Source organism: Chamaea fasciata, unplaced genomic scaffold (assembly GCF_029207755.1).
Source record: "Chamaea fasciata isolate MVZ Bird 193981 ecotype frontalis unplaced genomic scaffold, bChaFas1.0.hap1 SCAF_4, whole genome shotgun sequence".
NCBI lineage: Eukaryota > Metazoa > Chordata > Aves > Passeriformes > Sylviidae > Chamaea > Chamaea fasciata.
In genome coordinates this window covers 82,372,171-82,378,170 of record NW_027094089.1, presented here as the reverse complement: position 1 = coordinate 82,378,170, position 6,000 = coordinate 82,372,171, and positions in this window count along the sequence as shown.

The window sequence follows — 6,000 nt, the reverse complement described above, 5'->3', positions numbered from 1 at the left end:
GAAAGCTGTCTTTGCAGGTCAGGGGCTGACCTGGCCCGTCAATCACTGCCTGGAACACTCTCGTTCCCTGCTGGTGAAGGGAGGCCAGTCCCAGGTGGTCTGCACAGGAGCTCTGCCCAACCCTCAGCCACATCTGGCAGGGCTGTCAGGACCCACTTCACACACTGGAGGAAGGTGATGCCCGTGTTTGTGCACCCTGCAGCCCATCAGTGAAAATTTCAGTCCAACGTCAGCTGCCGGCGGAGGCTGCTGGAGGCTCCTTCCCCAGGATCGCTTCTCCTGATCCTGCCATCCTTCCAGGAGGGACACTGTCGCTGGCAGCCCGGCACTCTGCTGCCCCAGGTGGGCCCTGAGGTGCGCTCAGCTCAGCTCTGGGACACAGGCAGCAGCACATCCGTGTCCCAGCACAGCCCCCTGTTACACGGCAGGTGTGTCAGAGCTGTGTCGGGACAAGTCCCCCCTGTGCCAGCCGTGTCCTGCTCCCATCTCTGCAGGCTGCACGGCCGGGAAAGCAGCCCTGAGCCCTGGAGACGCTTCACCTGGAGTCAGGAGCTGTGTGGTTTTCTCCTGAGACCTGCAGCAAACTGTGTTAGAACTTGAACTGTGAGCTAGTCACCTGTGTTCCCGTGATTACTGATTAACAGGCATTGCCTTTGTGGTCCAGGGGAAGGCAAATCACAAAAACCCTTCCCCTGGCAGAGCTGAAAGGGGATAAGAAGAGAAACTGGCTACTCTGCCTTGCCAGCCTGCCATAAAGTTCTGTCTGACTCTGCCGTACTCGGTTGTTGGTGACTACGAGGATTACTTGTAAATAAATTGTAAATAACAACAGCAGAAGTTAATACTGCCCTGTAAATAGAGCACTTTCAGTAACCCCTTGTCTCAGTCTGGTGGAGTTCCCTGTAATGTGGGTGCTGTGGGACAGAGGGTAAAGTGGGGACCAAAGCTGAGATGGTGGTGAGTGGTACCCTCCCATGAATTTCGGGTTTGTTGGAAAGTGCTGGAGCCCCAAATGTGCTGACGAGTAGGAAGCAGTGCCTCAGCAGCTGCTCTGGAGAGACACATTTTCTATCTCCTGTGCGTAGTATCAACAGCATTTTATACAGGGAGCCAGCTGAGTGACACAGCCCTGCTTTGCATTTCAGCATTTGGATATTATCTAGCATGTCCTTCTTTTCCAGTTTCCAGAGAAGCCGACTCAGGAGCATCAGGGTAGGCAAAATGTTGTGCCTGGTCTCACCAGCACTGTCATGGAGCCTCAGGCTGGGCTGTGGCTGCATGGCTGTGAAGTGGCAAGTGAGTTCTGCATTTCTGCAGCTCTTGCTGTTGCTCACTCAGAGACCCACGTCTGCCACCATGGTCACCAGCAGCTCTCTCCACAGCTTGGGTCCTTCTGAGCCTGAAGGATGGAGAGAGGAGAGATGGAGGGAGGGAGTCTGCACTTGGCTGAGCTTTGCCGAAGCTGATAACTCTATGCTGCCAGGAGGAGATGAAGAGGTGTTTCAGCGAGTGCCTGCGGGAATACACCTCCCACCTCCTCATACCAACGTTGCTTTGCACAATTGGTTTCCTGATGCATTATCATTACCAAAATTTACACGCGTGGGCTGGGAGTTGAAGAGTGAGCCTACTGCTCTTTTGTGAAGAGCACTGCTTGGTCAGTGTTAAAAACACTGCCAAGTCCTCCTGTGCACAGGACACCATCAATCCACCCAGGCAGCAGGAAGACCCGGAGCAGAGCCTGTAAGATGCGTCCATGTGCTGAGGCTGTCAGCCCCTCTAGCTCCATCCTTGGCCCTGCTGTGCTTTCTCCAATGTCATTAAATTCTGCTTTCTGCACACTGGCTGGGCTTAGCCAGCAACTACACTTTATGTTGTAGCCCCTCCTGGCTCCACTCTACTCCCAGAAGAGGATGGGGAGGGTGATGTTGACTCTGGAATCTCCTCTGAGAGCCCTTGATTTGCCCCACACTCATGGGCAGGACAGGAGGTTTTCCACACCAAGCCGTTGTTGAGATGTACAGGCACCTCTGCTGCTGCACATCCAGTGTTGTGTTTTATTAATGAAACCTAAACTGTGTGTTCTCCCCGCATACATTAGTGTTTCCAGGGGAGTGGGAACCATTGTGGATTTCATAACCACCTCCAGGATTGTGCTGTGATTTGGGAATCAGCCTTCCTGGCACCTGCAGTGAGGATGGCCCATGCTCTGAGGGGCAGGACAGGGAAGGTGAGCCTGGGCCTGGGGTGCTCTGTACATCTGGGAGCTGTGGAGTGGGAAAACCCATCAGCAACCGGGCCTGGCAAAGGAAAATAACTTTAACAAGGGACAGAGATTTGTGATGTGTGAAAAACACGGCAGCTCCTTGTTCTTCACTAACCCAAATTTATAGAAGGAGGCAGCAAGTGGCTTTTGAGAACATCTCAGACGTTGGAATTTGAACACTGATTTAGGGCAGTAAAGGGAATTAATTGCAAGTGATCCAGGTTAATGGGTGTTTCACAAGGCAGATGGAATGGATCACATCCTGTGGGGTGCCTGCAAGTGATTCTCATTCCTCACCAACTCCTCTGTAAATCCCATAACCTGTCCTGGGGCATGTAAACAGCCAGAAAAAGGGCAGGAGTTCCCTGGGGTACAGAGTCTGGGGTTTGGGGCTTTCCCACAGAGCTCTCCCCTCCCTGCTTTGTGCCAAAGGTTCAACAAATAATTAAAATGAACCTCTTACCCCACCACAGCAGTGGCTGTGGGGGAAAGGGGAGCAGCCCCTGCTCCCTGGGAGGCACTGCTGAGGCGTGGGGCTCTTTCCCATGTTACACCATTGTCTGAGGGCTGCTTATGGCATGTTCAGGGTTAAATAAATATGTTTTAAAAAGGTAAGTGGATTTTAAACCTTGGAATGGGAGTTAGGGTTGATAAAAGCCTGGGGTGGGTGTTTTTTTCGAACTTGTGAAGCTGGTTGCTATGTACACTTTCTCCTGCTTGCAGGTTCTACCCTCTGACTAACTGGGGTGGGCTGGGTGCCAGCATGCTCTTGTGGAAGTTTCCACAAGAGTTGAAAAAGTGAGTGTTGGGAAGTGGCTCAGCTTCTTCTTTGATGAGCACACCATGGTCCAGGTGATTTCCAAGAGATCATTCAAAATATTGTAATAAATGTGATAACAGGCAGCTCTCACCACGTTGAATAATGAGTAACCATGCACGGAGATTCTTTTGGAGGTTCTGTTATCTGTTGTAGGCCCTCTGTTGTGTCACGCTCTAAATGAGACCTGGAGTGTTTGCTGTCATTTATGCTGAAAAACTGTTAGAAAAAACAGGGCTGAATTCGTTGAGAGCAACTCTCCAAGCTTCTTTTGATTGTCACGAAAGAGGCTATTAAGACTTTGTAAGACAGGAGAAGACAAGGGATTGGAAAATGAGAAACTTTGAAAACTTTCCCTTTCTACGTTAAATGAGCCTTGTTGGAGACATTGTCGCTGGCAGAAGGAAGAAGGATATAATCAAATCTATTTACACATGTTTATCTTGGGGCACCAGGAAATGTGCTAGTCTGAGGTACATAGATTTGTCACAGCATGCATCAAATATGTTTGCTGGGTTTTCCTCCTTTGAGAAAGAAAAAGCCTTCTTTTTCAAAAGGGACATTTTGTTGACTGAAATTGGCATTCTCTTTCATAAGTTATCACTCTGTAAGTTGCTGCACATTTGAAGAGGATATTTCACAATATAAGGAGAAAGTGCCTCTTGAGAAAGACTATCAGTGTATTAATTAAAGGGCTTTTGCTACAGGATATCTCTGGATGTGAGATCACGAGCCAATTTATTAACCAAAGCTTTCCATTTGAAAGTCAGCTGCAGCAATCAGAGCTCAGACCTTGTCTATGAGAGAACTTTCACCTTCTTAAACTGCACTTACATTTCAGGGCAGCTGAGTTTAGCAAGACCATAGCCCCAATACCTTATCTGGTGGCATAAACCTTGCTTGCTACCCAAGCTCTCATCTGATTAGACCTTACACGCCCCTCCCATGCACAGTGCAGCAGTAGGAGAGCTTTGGGGGTGATTTGGTAGGGTTTTGCTATGTTTATTATTTTGGCTAGGCTTGTATTCAGAGACTGCAGGTACAATTGCTGCAGAGGCCTGCAGCAACCAGCATCTGAGCTCTGTGCCCTGCTCCAGGAAAGAAAAAAGCTGCTGGTGGAGAGTGATAAACCGGTTGAAAATGCGCTCGAGGGGTGGAGAAAAGCACGTGCACGTCCCCTAGTGTCACGGACACTGCAGTGTGGATGTCACTGCTGAGCCAGCTCCACGGCGCTGGCTCTCAACTTGCCTCTTCCTTCCTTTTCCCGGGAAGGCACAGAACGCCCTGCGTGTAGGAGCATCCGCCGACGGCAGGGAGAGGGTTCTCTGGAGACCTGAGGAGCTCTTGGAACGCGTGGTTTTATTGCGTGGGTCGTGGGTAAAAGGGCTTTGCCTTCAGCCACCAGCCTCGGCTGAAGGGATACCCCAAAGAGAGAGGGAAAGAGAGGGAGAGGGAGGGCAGAAGCAAGGGCAAGAGGGGGAAGAGAGAGGGCAGGAGCAAGAGGGCTGGGTCCTTGTGACAATACGTTATATCTCCTTTTGTGTTGAACATTCTGATTCACCGTGACCAACCGGCGTGAGATACAAATCCTACAAAATTTGCATACAGCCTATGAGAACTGCTGTATTACCATATCACTCTGTATTCGAAACTCTAAAGGCTACTTTCTTATCTACCATTTCCCTGATACCTTGGCAGGGCTACTCCCTTGGGCCCCTAGGTGTCCCTTTGTTTGCTATCACTCAGCCCATCACCAGCTAATCACCGTCTTCCTGCCTGCCAGGCCTACATCTCAAAACTAGCTTTCATTTCCATTTCACTCACAGGCTTTGCATTTTTAGAATCTCTTGCCAAGCAACCATATCTGTAAGTTTGTCCTCTCTTCGTCTTTCCCAACAACTGGGAAGTCCCTGCTGCAGGTTGTGAAATCAAGTTTTAATCCTAAAGCCGATGTTTTGGGCACAGGTGTGAGGCAGGGCTTGGGGAACAGCTGCTGGGTGATGTGCCCAGGCCCTGCTGATCCTGGGGGAGTGGGGTGGGATGCACAGGCTCCAAGGGAAGTCTGGAGGCACGGATCCCTCTGCAGACAGTTACTGGCTTCCCTCCCTCACGGGTGTTTTGCAAGAGTGATGCAATCCCTCTCCGGAGCACCCACGCACACACACAGAGCACTGGCTGGCCACTCCCAGGGAAAACCTGTTTTTTTCCAGGCAGATGGGCATGAGGGGAGGATGAAATCTGCACCCTGCCCTGCTGAGGGGCACTGCCAAAGGTGTCAGCAGCTAAAGGCCGTAGGTAGGACTCCAGCAGACACAGAATGTGGGTGGCTCTGGCTGCTTTCAGGAAGTGAGCTCCTGGTCCTGTGCCTGCTGGTCACCCTGTGCTGGCAGGGTAGATTTGAGAGTCTTAGGTGTGCACAGACAAAAATTCTCTGTTGGAATCTGCCGGCAAAGATGCTCTCATTTCTCATAAAACCCGTTTCACCAAATCAGTGAAGGATTTGTCCCATTCAGGAGAAGCGAAGGGAAAAAACGATGTAAGCTTCTCCTTGGGACTTCCCAGTGATCCTGGCACACTGTGATGTCCCTGCGGATCACTGCCTGCCTCTCCAGAGTGCTGTGACTGCAGCAGCCCCGAGCACGAACTCCCTTTCCCAGATGGAGGTGGCCCTGGAATGGTTGTCGGGGGACAGGATTGCCTCAGAAGTGGGTGGCACTCAGCAGCCAGAGCCTTTTCCCGGGTCCTCTTGCCCGGCGTGAGGAGCAGCAAGCCAAAGGGCAGGTCATGCCCCCGCAATAAATTAGCCGTCAGCCTACACGCTTGGATTAACTCGACCTACTTCGAGCTGTAGCGACTCTAAATTCAAACCTGTGGTACCCGTCCGGCGGTGGGGAAGGACCTCGATGGGAGGAATACA